We start from the raw sequence: 20,582 nt of genomic DNA on the forward strand, positions 1-20,582 counted from the left end.
TGATGGTGGAGGTGAATAGTAATGACTAGGCCTCACTTAGCAACATCCAGGGAATATTCCAGTCGGGCTTTATAAGGTACATAAGTGGCCTACACCTATAGCAAGGCATTATTCAACTGGTCAAAGCTGCACAGTTTGGGTCAGATTCAGAGAGATCGGCATATCTCTGTGCGGGCGTAGCGCATCTCATATGCGCTACGCCGACGTAACATAGAGAGGCAAGTACAGTATTCACAAAGCACTTGCTCCCTAAGTTACGGCAGCGTATCGTAAATGGGTCGGCGTAAGCCCGCATAATTTAAAGTAGGCTGGTAGTGGGCGTGTTGTATTGAAATGAATCGTGACCCCATGTAAATGAAGCGCCGGACGAACGGGGCATTCGTGCGCATGCTCAGAATCACATCGAATTTACTCCCTAAGATACGCCGGGTCCATTCATGCAAAGTGAACGTAACCTACGCCCAGCCCCATTCACGTATGACTTACGTAAACAACGTAAAATACGATGGCTGTTCCGGCGTTTGCGACGCCCATACCTTTACATTACTTGCGCCTCATATAGCAGGGGTAACTTTACGCCAGACGTAAGCCTTACGTAAACGACGTAGCTAAATGCGACGGGCGCAAGTACATTTGTGAATCGGCGTATCTAGGTCATTTGCATATTCGACGAGTAAATCTACGGAAGCGCCCCTTGCGGCCAGCGTAACTATGCACCTGAGATACGACGGCGTAGGAGACTTACGTTGGTCGTATCTTGGCAAAATTCAGGCGTATCTGGTTTCCAGAATACGCGCATAGATACGACGGCGCACATTTGGACTTACCGCGGCGTATCTGGAGATACGCCGTCGTAAGTCCTTTCTGAATCCGGCCCTTTGTTTTCATCTGCAGGCACCCCTTATCTGCATAGGCAGTTTTTTGGCAAAGGTAAATTAACCCTTTCACAACTTGGAATATGCTGGGTATAGGTTGCCATTTGACCCTAGGCCAGGCATGGTGGGTTATGGGCAGGTTACCTTTTCCAAAAATTAGCCAGTTAAGTCAGCCGCCTTTAGTAGATATTAAAAAACTACAGCTATGTAAAATGTTCATTCATTTTATTGTCGTACTGGTAGGCCATTTGGGCTCCCTCAGAAGCCTTGGCTGAAAAACGTCTGGGTTCACATGTACGCGAATTGGATGCGGTAAAAAGCATGCAATTCGCAATAGCAGGAGATTTTAACCGGCTCTCTATGGAGCAGAATCACGTATCTCCGCTGTGGCCCCGGTGCGAATTTGCACAGGATTTGGTCCATTTTAGGTCCGAATTCAGCCAAAAATTCGGGCTGAAATTGGACCTGAAACGGTGAACCAGGACGCACAGGAACCCTGCTGTGAGTCGCATGCAGCAAAAGTGTGAACCCAGTCTCAGTTTGGAACCCCCATGTCCTGACTGTTGTTAGGATGTGAAAACTATTGCATGGTAACTGCCACAGCAGTACAAGAGCAAAGATCAACAGTTTTCCTGTGATAGCAACAAGGCAGAATGTGGGGCTGCTAACAGGGTTTTGTTTCAGCCAGGCCTCTGAGGGGTCCCACTGAGCTCAGCAATGTTGTGAGGGATCGCAGTGTACACTCAGGGGTTTCAGTGAGGAGAATGCGCTCTCCTGTGATTGTGGGGGAGAGCGTCTATTGGTCGGAGCGTCCTAGCAACAGGACAGGATGGGGCACAGCTGAGGCCTACAGGTAAGGCTTTATAATTAATCACAGTAGGTCAAAGCGCTGCACAGTGTACCCCCTTTGCCTGTACTTCATTGAACTAACTACATAATGTGGCCCCTAGAAGATGTTGTCTTGTGGGGCCCACTGTTTTATCCTAATCTATCCAGATATGTCCCTTTATTATTTATAGATTTCATGGGACAGCAGACAGCAACACTTATTAACTAAATTAAACTTTAATAGACAAAAAACACACCATTGTTGGACTAATACTGGCCGAGGCTGCTTTATTACTGGATTTCAGACAGATATATTTTAAATAAATACTTTAATAACTTAAAAAACACAGCCTAGCCACTACGGCTCAGGCTGCACATAAATATATTCCAACTTCAAAATGTATCCAACAATAAATAAACTAAACAGATTTGTCCCCCTTTGTATAATATATATAAGAAAAACAAAGGTGACCATCCCACATAATTAGCAGCCGCGACAAAAAGAAAGGAAAAAGGGGGGGGGGGGGGTTGGGGAACACCACAATCCTGTCTTCTGAGGCGACTGAAAGCGGCTGACAGAACCCTACTTTTATACCCCTAACTAGTACTGGATTTAACCAGAACCAACTGGTACCAGACCCACAGCCCCTAAAAAATGTGGGAAAAGCACGTGCAGGCCGCGTGATCAGTGAGTGCTCACCAAAAAGACCGGGAAAAACACGTGTTTAAGCTAACTAGGCCACGTGAGGACCAGCTGTTACCTAAAGAGCCCTAGTAAGCTCCCAAAGGGGAACTTGAAACAGTCACTAATAATTTTTTTTAAAGTCCTGCCGCTTTCCCATGAGAAAAGGGGGTAATTGAAACCTTCTCCCCCTTTTCTAACATTCTGTACAAGGCACCAATATTTACTATTATGATAATTTCAGTGCCGAAACCGAAGATTCAGGATGCACTTGACCGAAACCAAAGTTGACGTTTAAAAAAAAAAAGATATATATTAAAACTCTTGTGTTGCGGCACTTTCAAAACACGTGCAATGAATATACAGCGCTCCCAAACCATGCCGTAAGCGCACCGCTCAGGTGTAAAGGCAATGAATGTTGGGCAGTTTTCAGGCGCTTTACAAGCCCTATTTCTAGCGCTAAAATGCCTAAAAACTGCCTCAGTGTGAACAGGGTTTTTGTTAGTTCCCTCAGTGTGCCCCTTTTGAAAATATTGTCTCAGTTGGGCCTACTGTTTTATCTGAGTGTGACATAATATTAATCTACTGTTATGTACTGAGCCTGTCCCTTCATTATTTATGTGACATTCTTCTAATGTACATATATAGAATGATAGATTTCATTGTGTACATATTTATATATTTATCATATCAGGGTCTGAGGACGTATTTTGACTGGACTGTGTCTCTGCGGAAATGGTGGCTGGTAACCTAGCAACAGGAGTAACCTGATATGTGTATATTAGTGGAGGGCTTGGGGGTACAGGGGGTACAGTACAGTGACCCTATGGGGCTCAAAGATTGGGGTGTGAGGGAAGAACTCTAGAGATTCTGGCCAATGGAATCCATTACCATGCTCAACGCACCTAAACGCTTTTACCACATTTTTTTAAGCAGCTATTCTTCTGCCAGGAGAAATGGCATTCAGAGGGGTTAACCACTCAAGGACCGGCTCACGTACATATACTTTAAAGATGAATATCTCGGTAACAGCACCAGCTGCTGCCACAACCGAGGTATCCATCTATTTTAAATAAATACTTTAATAACTTAAAAAACACAGCCTAGCCACTACGGCTCAGGCTGCACATAAATATATTCCAACTTCAAAATGTATCCAACAATAAATAAACTAAACAGATTTGTCCCCCTTTGTATAATATATATAAGAAAAACAAAGGTGACCATCCCACATAATTAGCAGCCGCGACAAAAAGAAAGGAAAAAAGGGGGGGGGGGGGTTGGGGAACACCACAATCCTGTCTTCTGAGGCGACTGAAAGCGGCTGACAGAACCCTACTTTTATACCCCTAACTAGTACTGGATTTAACCAGAACCAACTGGTACCAGACCCACAGCCCCTAAAAAATGCGGGAAAAGCACGTGCAGGCCGCGTGATCAGTGAGTGCTCACCAAAAAGACCGGGAAAAACACGTGTTTAAGCTAACTAGGCCACGTGAGGACCAGCTGTTACCTAAAGAGCCCTAGTAAGCTCCCAAAGGGGAACTTGAAACAGTCACTAATAATTTTTTTTAAAGTCCTGCCGCTTTCCCATGAGAAAAGGGGGTAATTGAAACCTTCTCCCCCTTTTCTAACATTCTGTACAAGGCACCAATATTTACTATTATGATAATTTCAGTGCCGAAACCGAAGATTCAGGATGCACTTGACCGAAACCAAAGTTGACGTTTAAAAAAAAAAAGATATATATTAAAACTCTTGTGTTGCGGCACTTTCAAAACACGTGCAATGAATATACAGCGCTCCCAAACCATGCCGTAAGCGCACCGCTCAGGTGTAAAGGCAATGAATGTTGGGCAGTTTTCAGGCGCTTTACAAGCCCTATTTCTAGCGCTAAAATGCCTAAAAACTGCCTCAGTGTGAACAGGGTTTTTGTTAGTTCCCTCAGTGTGCCCCTTTTGAAAATATTGTCTCAGTTGGGCCTACTGTTTTATCTGAGTGTGACATAATATTAATCTACTGTTATGTACTGAGCCTGTCCCTTCATTATTTATGTGACATTCTTCTAATGTACATATATAGAATGATAGATTTCATTGTGTACATATTTATATATTTATCATATCAGGGTCTGAGGACGTATTTTGACTGGACTGTGTCTCTGCGGAAATGGTGGCTGGTAACCTAGCAACAGGAGTAACCTGATATGTGTATATTAGTGGAGGGCTTGGGGGTACAGGGGGTACAGTACAGTGACCCTATGGGGCTCAAAGATTGGGGTGTGAGGGAAGAACTCTAGAGATTCTGGCCAATGGAATCCATTACCATGCTCAACGCACCTAAACGCTTTTACCACATTTTTTTAAGCAGCTATTCTTCTGCCAGGAGAAATGGCATTCAGAGGGGTTAACCACTCAAGGACCGGCTCACGTACATATACTTTAAAGATGAATATCTCGGTAACAGCACCAGCTGCTGCCACAACCGAGGTATCCATCTATTTTAAATAAATACTTTAATAACTTAAAAAACACAGCCTAGCCACTACGGCTCAGGCTGCACATAAATATATTCCAACTTCAAAATGTATCCAACAATAAATAAACTAAACAGATTTGTCCCCCTTTGTATAATATATATAAGAAAAACAAAGGTGACCATCCCACATAATTAGCAGCCGCGACAAAAAGAAAGGAAAAAAGGGGGGGGGGTTGGGGAACACCACAATCCTGTCTTCTGAGGCGACTGAAAGCGGCTGACAGAACCCTACTTTTATACCCCTAACTAGTACTGGATTTAACCAGAACCAACTGGTACCAGACCCACAGCCCCTAAAAAATGTGGGAAAAGCACGTGCAGGCCGCGTGATCAGTGAGTGCTCACCAAAAAGACCGGGAAAAACACGTGTTTAAGCTAACTAGGCCACGTGAGGACCAGCTGTTACCTAAAGAGCCCTAGTAAGCTCCCAAAGGGGAACTTGAAACAGTCACTAATAATTTTTTTTAAAGTCCTGCCGCTTTCCCATGAGAAAAGGGGGTAATTGAAACCTTCTCCCCCTTTTCTAACATTCTGTACAAGGCACCAATATTTACTATTATGATAATTTCAGTGCCGAAACCGAAGATTCAGGATGCACTTGACCGAAACCAAAGTTGACGTTTAAAAAAAAAAAAGATATATATTAAAACTCTTGTGTTGCGGCACTTTCAAAACACGTGCAATGAATATACAGCGCTCCCAAACCATGCCGTAAGCGCACCGCTCAGGTGTAAAGGCAATGAATGTTGGGCAGTTTTCAGGCGCTTTACAAGCCCTATTTCTAGCGCTAAAATGCCTAAAAACTGCCTCAGTGTGAACAGGGTTTTTGTTAGTTCCCTCAGTGTGCCCCTTTTGAAAATATTGTCTCAGTTGGGCCTACTGTTTTATCTGAGTGTGACATAATATTAATCTACTGTTATGTACTGAGCCTGTCCCTTCATTATTTATGTGACATTCTTCTAATGTACATATATAGAATGATAGATTTCATTGTGTACATATTTATATATTTATCATATCAGGGTCTGAGGACGTATTTTGACTGGACTGTGTCTCTGCGGAAATGGTGGCTGGTAACCTAGCAACAGGAGTAACCTGATATGTGTATATTAGTGGAGGGCTTGGGGGTACAGGGGGTACAGTACAGTGACCCTATGGGGCTCAAAGATTGGGGTGTGAGGGAAGAACTCTAGAGATTCTGGCCAATGGAATCCATTACCATGCTCAACGCACCTAAACGCTTTTACCACATTTTTTTAAGCAGCTATTCTTCTGCCAGGAGAAATGGCATTCAGAGGGGTTAACCACTCAAGGACCGGCTCACGTACATATACTTTAAAGATGAATATCTCGGTAACAGCACCAGCTGCTGCCACAACCGAGGTATCCATCTATTTTAAATAAATACTTTAATAACTTAAAAAACACAGCCTAGCCACTACGGCTCAGGCTGCACATAAATATATTCCAACTTCAAAATGTATCCAACAATAAATAAACTAAACAGATTTGTCCCCCTTTGTATAATATATATAAGAAAAACAAAGGTGACCATCCCACATAATTAGCAGCCGCGACAAAAAGAAAGGAAAAAAGGGGGGGGGGGGGTTGGGGAACACCACAATCCTGTCTTCTGAGGCGACTGAAAGCGGCTGACAGAACCCTACTTTTATACCCCTAACTAGTACTGGATTTAACCAGAACCAACTGGTACCAGACCCACAGCCCCTAAAAAATGCGGGAAAAGCACGTGCAGGCCGCGTGATCAGTGAGTGCTCACCAAAAAGACCGGGAAAAACACGTGTTTAAGCTAACTAGGCCACGTGAGGACCAGCTGTTACCTAAAGAGCCCTAGTAAGCTCCCAAAGGGGAACTTGAAACAGTCACTAATAATTTTTTTTAAAGTCCTGCCGCTTTCCCATGAGAAAAGGGGGTAATTGAAACCTTCTCCCCCTTTTCTAACATTCTGTACAAGGCACCAATATTTACTATTATGATAATTTCAGTGCCGAAACCGAAGATTCAGGATGCACTTGACCGAAACCAAAGTTGACGTTTAAAAAAAAAAAGATATATATTAAAACTCTTGTGTTGCGGCACTTTCAAAACACGTGCAATGAATATACAGCGCTCCCAAACCATGCCGTAAGCGCACCGCTCAGGTGTAAAGGCAATGAATGTTGGGCAGTTTTCAGGCGCTTTACAAGCCCTATTTCTAGCGCTAAAATGCCTAAAAACTGCCTCAGTGTGAACAGGGTTTTTGTTAGTTCCCTCAGTGTGCCCCTTTTGAAAATATTGTCTCAGTTGGGCCTACTGTTTTATCTGAGTGTGACATAATATTAATCTACTGTTATGTACTGAGCCTGTCCCTTCATTATTTATGTGACATTCTTCTAATGTACATATATAGAATGATAGATTTCATTGTGTACATATTTATATATTTATCATATCAGGGTCTGAGGACGTATTTTGACTGGACTGTGTCTCTGCGGAAATGGTGGCTGGTAACCTAGCAACAGGAGTAACCTGATATGTGTATATTAGTGGAGGGCTTGGGGGTACAGGGGGTACAGTACAGTGACCCTATGGGGCTCAAAGATTGGGGTGTGAGGGAAGAACTCTAGAGATTCTGGCCAATGGAATCCATTACCATGCTCAACGCACCTAAACGCTTTTACCACATTTTTTTAAGCAGCTATTCTTCTGCCAGGAGAAATGGCATTCAGAGGGGTTAACCACTCAAGGACCGGCTCACGTACATATACTTTAAAGATGAATATCTCGGTAACAGCACCAGCTGCTGCCACAACCGAGGTATCCATCTATTTTAAATAAATACTTTAATAACTTAAAAAACACAGCCTAGCCACTACGGCTCAGGCTGCACATAAATATATTCCAACTTCAAAATGTATCCAACAATAAATAAACTAAACAGATTTGTCCCCCTTTGTATAATATATATAAGAAAAACAAAGGTGACCATCCCACATAATTAGCAGCCGCGACAAAAAGAAAGGAAAAAAGGGGGGGGGGGGGGTTGGGGAACACCACAATCCTGTCTTCTGAGGCGACTGAAAGCGGCTGACAGAACCCTACTTTTATACCCCTAACTAGTACTGGATTTAACCAGAACCAACTGGTACCAGACCCACAGCCCCTAAAAAATGCGGGAAAAGCACGTGCAGGCCGCGTGATCAGTGAGTGCTCACCAAAAAGACCGGGAAAAACACGTGTTTAAGCTAACTAGGCCACGTGAGGACCAGCTGTTACCTAAAGAGCCCTAGTAAGCTCCCAAAGGGGAACTTGAAACAGTCACTAATAATTTTTTTTAAAGTCCTGCCGCTTTCCCATGAGAAAAGGGGGTAATTGAAACCTTCTCCCCCTTTTCTAACATTCTGTACAAGGCACCAATATTTACTATTATGATAATTTCAGTGCCGAAACCGAAGATTCAGGATGCACTTGACCGAAACCAAAGTTGACGTTTAAAAAAAAAAAGATATATATTAAAACTCTTGTGTTGCGGCACTTTCAAAACACGTGCAATGAATATACAGCGCTCCCAAACCATGCCGTAAGCGCACCGCTCAGGTGTAAAGGCAATGAATGTTGGGCAGTTTTCAGGCGCTTTACAAGCCCTATTTCTAGCGCTAAAATGCCTAAAAACTGCCTCAGTGTGAACAGGGTTTTTGTTAGTTCCCTCAGTGTGCCCCTTTTGAAAATATTGTCTCAGTTGGGCCTACTGTTTTATCTGAGTGTGACATAATATTAATCTACTGTTATGTACTGAGCCTGTCCCTTCATTATTTATGTGACATTCTTCTAATGTACATATATAGAATGATAGATTTCATTGTGTACATATTTATATATTTATCATATCAGGGTCTGAGGACGTATTTTGACTGGACTGTGTCTCTGCGGAAATGGTGGCTGGTAACCTAGCAACAGGAGTAACCTGATATGTGTATATTAGTGGAGGGCTTGGGGGTACAGGGGGTACAGTACAGTGACCCTATGGGGCTCAAAGATTGGGGTGTGAGGGAAGAACTCTAGAGATTCTGGCCAATGGAATCCATTACCATGCTCAACGCACCTAAACGCTTTTACCACATTTTTTTAAGCAGCTATTCTTCTGCCAGGAGAAATGGCATTCAGAGGGGTTAACCACTCAAGGACCGGCTCACGTACATATACTTTAAAGATGAATATCTCGGTAACAGCACCAGCTGCTGCCACAACCGAGGTATCCATCTTTTCCATGGCCGGGCCTGTAAGCGATAATGGTGGTCTCTGCAGCTAATTCGCCGCAAGATCACCGTTATCGGCGGCGGGAGAGGGACCCCCCTCCCGCACCCTCCGCCGCTTACCGGAGCCCTTGGTAGCGGCAGAGGCGATCGGGTCCTTCTTGCCATGGGTACGATTGAGGGCAAGATGGCCCCCACCCGTCTCCATAGCATAGCAAGGCGGAAGCGACGTCAAAACGTCACTTCCGCCCATGCGTCTCAAGGGCACATTTTTTTGTTGTCATTTTTTCAAATTACAATTATTATTTATTTATTTATTTTTTGCATTTTTGTCTAAATATGAGATCTAAGGTCATTTTGACCCCAGATCTCATATTTAAGAGGACCTGTCATGCTTTTTTCTATTACAAGGGATGTTTACATTCCTTGTAATAGAAGTAAAGGTGACCCATTTATTTATTTTTTAAACAGTGTAAAAATAAATATAATCAAGTAAAATAAATAAGAAAACAAGCAAACGCATACTTTTATAGCGCCCCCATATAAAAACGGTGTTCAAACCGCACAAATGAGGTATCCCTGCAATCGTTAGAGCAAGACCAATAATTGTAGCCCTAGACCTCCTCTGTAACTCAAAAGATGCAACCTATAGAATTTTTGAAACGTCACCTATGGAGATTTTAAGGGTAAAAGTTTGATGCCATTACACAAGCAGGCGCAATTTTGAAGCGTGACATGTTGGGTATCATTTTACTTGGCATAACATTATCTTTCACAATATAGTTGGGCTAACTTTACTGTTGTCTTATTTTTTAATTCAAAAAAGTGTTTTTATTCCCCAAAAAAGTGTGTTCGTAAGACCGCTGCGCAAATACGTTGTGACAAAAAGTATTGCAATGACTGCCATTTTATTCTCTAGGGTGTTAGAAAAAAATATATAATGTTTGGGGGTTCTAAGTAATTTTCTAGCAAAAAAAAAATGTTTTAAACTTGTAAACACTGAGGCCCGGATTCACGTAGAAGCACGCAACTTTGTGCGGGCATAACGTATCCTATTTACGTTACGCCTCCGCAACTTTGACAGGCAAGTGCAGTATTCTCAATTCAAAGTTGCGGCGGCGTAGTGTAAATAGGCCGGCGTAAGCCCGCCTAATTCAAATGTGGAAGATGTGGGCGTGTATTATGTAAATTTAATGTGACCCCACAAAAATTACGCTTTTTACGAACGGCGCATGCGCCGTTCGTGAAAGTATCCCAGTGCGCATGCTCCAAATTAACTCGCAAGAAGCCAATGCTTTCGACGTGAACGTAAATGACGCACAGCCCTATTCGCGAACGACTTACGCAATTGACGTAAAACGTGAAAAATTCTACGTTGTTCCGATGTCCATACTTAACATTGGTACGCCTCATATAGCAGGGGTAACTTTACGCCGGGAAAAGCCTAACGTAAACGGCGTATCTGTAAAGGGACGGCCGGGCGTACGTTCGTGAATTGGCGTATCTAGCTGATTTACATATTTCTAGGCGTAAATCAGCGTACACGCCCCTAGCGGCCAGCGTAAATATGCAGTTAAGATACGCTGGTTGTATCTTATACAAATTCTGGCGTATCTGATTCTTTGAATCAGGCGCCAAGATACGACGGCTCAGACTCAGAGATACGACGGCGTATCTCCTACGAGAATCTGGACCTGAGTCTGAAAAACAGGCAAGGGGCCATATTCTGAAAGAATCTCCGCCTGCTTCGCTTAGGGCACTTACACTCCGCTGTCCCAACTTACTGGAGCAGGTGTTGTATTCCCCAACCACTTGCTCCATAACTTGGGACAGCGGAGTGTAAGTGTCCCGGCGTAGCCTGGCGGATCTCCAAGGGGGCGGCTTCTATTCAAATGAAGCGCGCCCCCGATGCAAAAGAACTGGGCATGCGCCGGGCTGCAAAAAGCCCAGTGCGCATGCTCCAGTTCTCGGCGGAAAATGTCAATGACGCCGACGTGTGCGTCATTGACGTAAAGTCGTATTCAAGAACGACTTACGTAAACGACGTATCCAACGAAAAAACACGACGGGGACCCGACGCCATGCGTAACATGGCCTACGCGAGACTTGCGGAAACGTACCCCTCATATAGCAGGGGTAAGTTTCCGCTTACGCAAACGACGTTAGCGACGGTTACGCGACGCGAACTCGTTCGGAAATCGGCGTAGAAGGATCATTTGCATATGCAAATGACTCCTTCATGTAAATGCCATCTAGCGGCGGCCGGCGTCATTGCATTTAAGATCCGCCAGTGTAAGTGACTTACAGATGGCGGATCTTAAGTGTATCTATGCAAAAATGATTCTGAGAATCAGGAGCATAGATACACTGGCCAAAAAAGGGAGTTACGATGGAGTATCCTGAGATACTCCATCGTAACTTCTCTGAGAATATGGCCCAAGGTCCATAAGTGGTTAAACAGACTTTGTGTGTGCATGAGGCCTTATAGCTGGGGTCAGCAACCTGTTGATCGTGATCTTCCAGTTGATCGCAGTCAGATGACTGGTAGATCATGCCCTCGACTTGCTGACCCACCATCCTCACAGCATCAAACGCATTTCAGTCCTATATAAGCAGAGGGACTACTTTTGTGGTTTCAGCTGTACTATGGAGCGAGCTGGTGGCCGCATCTGCTGATATCTCTTCTGTAGTTCCAGCTGTAGTATAAGGCTGAGTGATATCAACTGCACTCCGCCTCTTATCCCTGCTAGTAATATCCAGAGCGGTTACTACCCCAAAACTGCACCCTTTTTAGCTGTAGTGGCCAGGGGTGTACACTTGTTGTAGCTGCTGCAGGAATTATATGCCCCGTCATGCTCGGCAGGTATAGCAAGCCAAGCGTGACCTATTCAAGTGTATGAGGCAACTCTGCAAGCGCCCTGCAATCTTGTACAGTCCAGCGACCAAGGGGTTAAAGTAGGGGGTGTTGCATCGCCTCCTCACCACCTGCTTTAACCCTTTGGACCCCTCACAAGTATGCAGTTGCCGGGCGCTTGAAGAGTGGCCTTATTTACTTGAATGGGTTGCGTTTGACAGGCGGTAGTGCCCACCGAAAGTGACAGGGGGTATCATTCCTGCTGCAGCATGTGTACAACCTAGGCTTTTGCAGCTGAAGGGGGTAGAGATTGAGGGCAGTAAAACTGCGGCTCAACTGCAGGATTTTACTGCCCTCTGACCGCACGTGTGAATGAGCCCTAAAGGCTCCGCCACCGAATACAACAAAGGGCTCATTCACAAGTGTAGCAGGCAATGTTGCTCCACTGAAAAGCAATCCGAGTATGTTTTACAGCAAACAATTCTAGGTTTAATTTAGGTGGTGAGGGGATAATATTGCACCGTGTGATCTCTAAATTCTCCCATGTTGTTGAGGTAGATCTCTTTGTCTCTAAGGTTGTCTACCCCTGCCTTCTAGAATAGATAGTCCAATAAATGAATAAAGTGTAGCGCTCCAAATTCCACAATACCTGATAGCAGAGTTTGTTTACATCCGGCTGCCCATAGAGCTGACAGGGGTCTTCTCCTGTGCTCCCTTAGTTTCTGCCCAGTGGACAAATGTCAAAATACTGCTGACTTCACACCGTGTGAAAGGGGCCCAAAACATACATCATTGTGTTTCCCATAAAAAAACAAGTTTATTACAAAAAAAAGTTTAGAAATTCTCATGGTTTCATAGGCAAATGGATCGCTCATCAGGTGTCCATATATCACTCTCTGTATGACCAATACAGATTGATTCTACTTCCTCAAATGCCTGGGAACACCCCAACAGCTGCCAAAACCTGGGATTGAACCAGAGACCTTTAGATCTTCAATCTAATGCTCTCCCAACTGAGCTATTTTGGCAAGGTAAGGGGTGTATGTTTGATTAATTAGACATTGAGTTTGCTTAGAGGTGGGGTATTGTGGATTTTTGAGCGCTGCACTTTATTAATTTGTTTCATGAACTTGGCAATACATTTCTGGGCGCTTTCCTGTGCCAAAGGAGCTGCAGGTGCTGCATACATTGAGAAAAAATTGATTTGACCCCCTGCTGATTTTGTACATTAGCTCACTGACAAATAAATGATCAGTCTATAAATTTAATGGTAGGTTTATTTTAACAGTGAGAGACAGAATAACAACACAAATATCCAGAAAAATGCATTTAAAAAAAGTTATAAATTGATTTGCATTTTAATGAGTGAAATAAGTATTTGATCCCCTATCAATCAGCAATAATTCTGTCTCCCAGGTGTCTTCTATACAGGTAACAAGCTGAGATTAGGAGCACTCTCCTAAAGGGAGTGCTCCTAATCTCAAGTTGTTACCTGTATAAAAGACACCTATCCACAGAAGTAATCAAACAGATTCCAATCTCTTCACCATGGCCAAGACCAAAGAGCTGTCCAAGGATGTCAGGGACAAGACTGTAGACCTACACAAGGCTGGAATGGGCTACTAGACCATCGCCAAGCAGCTTGGTGAGAGGGTGACAACCAGTGGCGGTTCGTCCATAGAGGGTGCTGGAGCGCCGCCCCCTCTGTCTCTCACCGCCATTGAGTCTAATAACATAGATTCATGCATTGAATGAAATTAATTGTTATTGTCGCTGCTGCCGCCCACTATTCAGCTGGCCGGATGTTGAGCGCCAGCCAGCTGAATAACGGCAGCTGGTTGGCTGTACGGAAGTGCTGGCTCTGATAGGCTTTTTGAGTACAGCCCTCGGGTCCCCGGAAGCTTATCCTCGGAACGCACGGGGGGTGCGTTCCTTGGATAAGACTGACAGGCGTCTCAGCCAATTAGGTTGGCCGGTTCTGGCTACCGGTAACCTGATTGGCTGAAGCGTCATCGAGGGCGGGAGAAGACATAGAGGGTCGAGGACGTGGATGGCTGACTCCAGTAAAGGTAAGTGCCGGGCGGGGGTGGGGCAGGGGCATTTTACAGGGCACAGTGACATCAATGGGCACAGTGGCGACAGTGGGGCTGCAATTTTTTTTTCTGTTTGCGCCCCCCCAAAAATTTTGATCACCAGCCGCCACTGGTGACAACAGTTGGTGCAATTATTTTTCAAATGGAAGAAACACAAAAATCTCCCTCGATTTGGGGCTCCATGCAAGATCTTACCTTGTGGGGTTTCAATGATCATGAGAACGGTGAGGAATCAGCCCAGAACTACACGAAAGAGTCTTGTCAATGATCTTAAGGCAGCTGGGATCATAGTCACCAAGAAAATTATCGGTACCACACTGTGCCGTGAAGGACTGAAATCCTGCAGGCCCGTCTGATGTTTGCTAATGAACATCTGAATGATTCAGAGAAGAACTGGGTGAAAGTGTTGTGGTCAGATGAGACCAAAATCTAGCTCTTTGTCATAAACTCAACTCACCGTGTATGGAGGAGGAGGAATGCTGCCTATGAGACCAGGAACACCATCCCCACCAGCAAACATGGAGGTGGAAGCATTATGCTTTGGGTGTGTTTTTCTGCCAACTGGACAGGAAAGCTTCACTTCATCAAAGGGACGATAGATAGGGCCATGTACCGTCAAATCTTGGGTGAGAACCTCCTTTTCTCAGCCAGGGCATTAAAAATTGGCGCAGCTTTTTTATATTGTTTTATTCTTCTGTTATCGCACGCTAGCCGCTGCCTAAAGACTGTGTTGTGGTAGCGCGGTTTTTTGTTTTATATTTACATTAAAAATGGGTCATGGATGGGTATTCCAGCATGACAATGACCTAAAACACACGGCCAGGGCAACAAAGATGTGGTTCAAGAAGAAGCACATTAAGGTCCGACGTATTTTCCCAACACAAGGAGGCTTTGGTGTTTACATGAGTGTGGCTGCGTACAGCCAATTACTTGTATGACAGGCTGCATGGTGCATCTCGCGAAGGAAAGCACCCAGAAATTGACATTAGGTGCATAAAACGCCTATAAAAAGCCGTGTGAATGAACCCTAAAGTGTATGTATAATATAGTATGTATAGTTTTCTTTTTTCAGTTTAAGAGGGCTTGGAACTTCAGTCTGGTTTTACTTCTCTCCAGAGCTCTGTTAAATAAGTTACTTCGACAGAAAAAGTCCGATGGAGCCTACACACAGTCGGAATTTTCGACCAAAAGCTCACATCGAACTTTTCTTGTCGGACTTTCTGATCGTATGTACACGGGATAAGCGAAGTGGAAGTGTTGGCTTTATCACTACTTTAATCTTTTCCTGTATAAACTGTTGTAAAAATGCATCTTTAAAACACAGTGTCTCCTGTTGGCTTGATTTGACAGAATCTCCATCATTCTGAAGATCTCCAATGTCTGTGACGAGATGCTCCACCTATATAGAAGACTGCACAGGAGGGCAATACAAGGCTGGATACAGGTACAGCACACACCTCCATTTATTGATATCATATGTGAGAGAATGATGGAGAAAAACATATTGGGGGCTATAAAAGTCTGATCAATCATTTTGTTCACCAGGGAATTTGCCAGGTTGTCCCTTTTCCAGTTGGGCTTTTGTTAAAGGAGAAGTCCAGCCTGAGGTTTTTAGGCTGGGCTCTCCGCTGACGTCACTGCAATCAGTCAAGGCAGCGCATCATCCCGACTTAGGAAGTCTGGATCCGCCAGCTGCCTTGACTGTTGCCAGTCTCAGCGAGCCTCTGAGACGGCCGCTTCCCGCCCCTCCACAGCTCAGCACTCCAATGAGCGTGAAGGAACAGAGCAGGAGAGATGCTGACTGACAGTCAGCAGCTCTCCGCTCGGGGAGGAGTGAGAACGAGCCATTGTCTGATGGTCTGATGCTGCATCCACCTAGGTAAGTATGAATCTCAAAAAAAAAAAACATACTTCTCTTTTAACTGTTTTCTGATGTTTTGCTTTCTCTAGTTAATGTAGAAACTGGTGTAACCATTGCAAATAGCGCCCCCTAGTGCCGTAGGAGGAAATGTTGTCCTGTTTTTCGGGCCACACATATGTAGTGTGTACTCTCTCCTCTTGCCTATGATGAGCTCAGCAGCTGCGGCAGAAGAGAGTACACACTGCATATGTGTAGCCCAAAAGAAAACAACGTTGTTCTGTTCCATGGCACTAGGGGGCGCTGGTCCAAACGACTGCTCATTACTACAAAACAGTTATTAGGTTGTACAATCTTGGAAAGTTTTATGTGTTTAATAGGTTGAATGTCGGGGTGATGAAAATTGGCTACATTTCTATTTGGAAAATGAAAGCGTGATTGAAGCCTTCTTTTATACTGTAATGCAGTCAGGCTGCATAAATTGTAATAGATGTGGGTATTTTTTTCATCTTATTTTTGAGGGTTAAGGTAAAATTAAAATCAAATATTAAATGCTAACAATTGTGCAAGCTTTTTATTGCAGCAGAGACATCCAATGGCTAGTCTGAAATACAATAAACGTATCTGGATGTTCGCAGTGTTCCCTAGAAAGTATACATACTGTAGCTGTGCATGCAGACTTCCATATCTGTGACTGTTTATACAGCCTGACTGCATTACAGTAATAAGCAAAGGTCGAGACGTGTATTGTGCTTTACATGATAAATGTACTTCTATCCCGACAGGATATATATATAGGACCCAGGTTCAACGCAGAACTTGACTTTTTCATCTAGGTTGCTGTAGATCTTTGTGCTGGGTCTTGGTTCTGTATTGTACTGCCCTCTTGTGGCCAAACTCATCAATGGAAAACAATCTATACAGTGTGTTGATTGTTGTTTCCTTTCTTCTCTTGTATTTTGTGTGCAGATCCACTGCTTGGGCACACACAAATCTGTGGATTGCCCTAGCTTGAATTGACAGATTGGATTGGAATAAATGCTTATAGAGCGCCGAATGCGAGTTGTGAAACTTGCGTCTAAGATGTATGCAAAGAGCTGCTGAGTCCGTACATTGCAATGACAAGCTGTTGGTGGCTTTATCTATCGGTGACTGTTCACACAGGCTTACAAGCATGCGTCGACTTGATTCTGAGCACGCATGGATTGGTCGTGCCTACTAACGATTGTTTTTGACCTATCGGTTAGGAATCCATCGGTTAAATTTAAAGCAAGTTGGCTTTTTTTTAACCGATGGTTAAATAACCTATGGGGCCCACACACGATCGGTTTTGACCGATGAAAACGGTCCATCAGACCGTTGTCCTCTGGTTAACCTATTGTGTGTACGAGGCTCAATGCACAACTGCAAACCTACCAAGATATGGCCTTCCTCCGGGCAAGGAGAGCATTAATCAGAAAAGCAGCCAAGAGGCCCATGGTAACTCTGGAGGAGCTGCAGAGATCCACAGCTCAGGTGGGAGAATCTGTCCACAGGACAACTATTAGTCGTGCACTCCACAAATCTGGCCTTTATGGTAGAGTGGCAAGAAGAAAGCCATTGTTGAAATAAAGCCATAAGATGTCCTCTTGGCAGTTTGCGAGAAGTCATGTGGGGGACACAGCAAATATGTGGAAGAAGGTGCTCCAGTCAGATAAGACCAAAATTGAACTGTTTGGTCTAAAAGCAAAACGCTATGTGTGGCGGAAAACTAACACTGCACATCACCCTGAACACACCATCCCCAATGTTTTTCTTCAGCAGAGACGGGGAAGCTGGTCAGAGTTGATGGGAAGATATATGGAGCCAATACAGGGCAATCTTAGAAAGAAAACCTGTTAGAGTCTGCAAAAGACCTGAGACTGGGCCAGAGGTTCACCTTCCAGAAGGACAACGACCCAACACATACAGCCAGAGCTATAATGGAATGATTTAGAACAAAGAATATTTATGTGTTAGAATGGCCCAGTCAAAGTCCAGACCTAGGGAATCTGTACGTGGCAAGACTTAGGCCCCTTTCAGACGTCTGCTCCGTCTGTCCGTTCACGGACTTGTAATGAATCCCTATGGGAACGCGTCTGTTAGCGGATGGAGCATCCGCTAGCGTCCGCGTCAGTCGGGTTCCGCTTTTCCCAACGGAAGAAACCCTATTTTTCTTCCGTTCGGCGGAGCGGAACTGATGCAGACGGACAGACGGTCCGTATGCATCAGGTTCCCCATAGGGGACAGCGGAGCAGAGACAGGGCGGTCCCTGCACTGTGTGCAGGGACCGCCCTATCCGCCGACAGCTGAGCGGGGATCCCCGCTGAGCCAACGGAGACACACGGAGCGGACCCGGAAACGGTCCGCTCCGTGTGAAAGAGCCCTTAAAAATTGCTGTTCACAGATGCTATCCATTCAATCTCACAGAGCTTGAGCTATTTTGCAAAGAAGAATGGACAAAATTGTTTTGGTTGTTACATGACAAAATGTGTAAAATTACAAGGAGTATGGATACTTTTTCATGGCACTGTATGTTATGGAAACTCAGGGAACCGTAAATTGCTGTGTTAAAGGAGTTCTCCAAGCTAAAACTTTTAACCCCCGCTGTGCCCGGGCTGTAAAACTATACAAAATAAACTTTCACTTACCTGCCTACGATCCCCCGTTGTTCCGATATCGCCGTCCCGTTCTCCGGTCCCGGTCTGTTCCACTTCCTGCGGGTCGGTGACTCACAGTGCGCTCAGCCTATCAGCGGCCGCGACGGGACATTGCTGCGGCCGCTGATAGGCTGAGCGCACTGTGAGTCACCGACCCGCAGGAAGTGGAACAGACCGGGACCGGAGAACGGGACGGCGATATCGGAACAACGGGGGATCGTAGGCAGGTAAGTGAAAGTTTATTTTGTATAGTTTTACAGCCCGGGCACAGCAGGGGTTAAAAGTTTTAGCTTGGAGAACTCCTTTAATTCTAGTCACTGGATGTATGATATACTGTATAGCATTTGATTTTGACCATAGTCTCATAGCTTGGAGTAGGAATCATCCGTAATAATGAATAAGGAAGGCTCCTGGGAACATGCACAGTAGAAAGAGAGGACCTGGCTGAGACATTTTCCTTGCTAAGGCTCTGTAGGGCCTTTCAGGGCCACCCAATGAGCATCATGGAAGTTGGGAGAAGGGAAATTTACCAGGCAGAATGCTCTTAGTGAGGTAGTTCTAAGGTTGTCCGAAACAACAAATAGTCTTCCTTGTTTTTTAAATGTAGTCTTTACTCAAAGGATCATTCACATGGGTGCTCATCCCCATACAGCATGAAGAGCCATTTGTCTATTTTTCTGGCCTAATCCAGAGCTGTGTGCTGGACTCATTTGCAGTTTGAAAGGTGCGCAGAGACAGGTGCAGTGCCTATCTATCTGAGTCTATCCATCTATTAAACTCGGCTTTGCTGGTGATCCTGTATAGCCAATGCATGTCCATTCATTTTATATGGGCTTCCAGTAGAAAACGTGAACAAATGTCACTTCATGCTACAGGGGGCTGAGTGCCTGTGTGAATAAGCACCACGTTTTACAATCTTTTTCTAGTATACAATGATCCATCATAGTGTACGTTGTTATGAAGGAAGTACATAGGCCATTCAGTGGCCTTGCATTGTATGCAGTAAAAAAAACTGAGTTAAGACTTTAGAAAAGATAAGAGTTTCCTCCGACCCAGGTTAGGGTTTAGAGGACATCTGGTTAGATGGAGGGTGTCGCGCCGTGTCCGGGATTTGATCCTTGGACCTAGTGTACCTTGCTGCCAAACCTACATGGCTTTTTTTACTATGATTTTGGATCGTCCTCTTCCCTCCTGGGTTCCTGTCTACAGCCTTCGAATCGTGAGTGTTGCTGGGGGTTGTAGTTAGGCTACCTGCACCTACCTTTGTGGTTCCCTATTTCCTGGCTGCAGGAGATCTCAGCCGTCCCTCCACCAGACACCGGGATAACAAGACTACCGGTCAGGAAAGTGGAGGGCCGGTTGTAGTCTCCTGGCAGACCTGACAGAGGGGAGGGAATGAAAGAATGGACTTTATAGGCACTTATTTATAAAAATACAAAAATTTAATAGTACATAGAAAATAAATACAAATAAAGAAAAAAGATTAAATTAATATTGAACACAGTATAGGGTATTGAAATACAAAGGGAGTGGGCCGTGCTGAGTAATTCTCTTGGTATGAAACTCTGAAGGCCTTCAATTGGCACGTTGGTCCACTCTTTGTTCAATCCTTAAACCGTGTATAATAGTTCCAGATAGTGCTCTACTAGTTTCACGGATAAGTTCCGCTTCATCGGGAGCTTGGAACTGCAACATAAGAAATAAATGAATCATAAATTACATCAATTAACATTGTATTAAACCAGAACACTGAGTGTCCAAAAACCAGGATATCTGGACAGGACATAACGTGTTCCACGTAAAATTTACTCACCATATAAAATGGTTGATAGTTCAAATGAGGAGCTTTATGTATAGAGGCACCGCCCTGCGGAGGAATCCACCTCCTGAATGACCCAGCCGGGTCAAATCACGGATAAAGGA

The 20,582-nt window shown here is 44.4% G+C and overlaps 1 protein-coding gene and 1 non-coding gene across 3 annotated transcripts in view; one reads left to right on the forward strand and one right to left on the reverse strand.

The window, feature by feature from the left end:
• The window catches only part of LOC120936258 (protein kinase C theta type-like), a 187,328-nt gene that overhangs the window by 106,643 nt on the left and 60,103 nt on the right, over positions 1 to 20,582 (forward strand). The window contains exon 3 of one of the 2 annotated variants that reach the window (XM_040348477.1): positions 15,474 to 15,567. The gene's annotated coding sequence lies outside the window, so the exon portion shown is untranslated. Of the gene's footprint in view, positions 1 to 14,863; positions 15,568 to 20,582 lie in introns of those variants that run through there. The other variant, XM_040348478.1, reaches the window with a different exon arrangement.
• Positions 12,986 to 13,058, reverse strand: TRNAF-GAA. The gene has a single exon. It is a non-coding gene; the product is annotated as a tRNA-Phe (tRNA).

The sequence above is a fragment of the Rana temporaria genome, chromosome 4 (genome assembly GCF_905171775.1).
Source record: "Rana temporaria chromosome 4, aRanTem1.1, whole genome shotgun sequence".
NCBI lineage: Eukaryota > Metazoa > Chordata > Amphibia > Anura > Ranidae > Rana > Rana temporaria.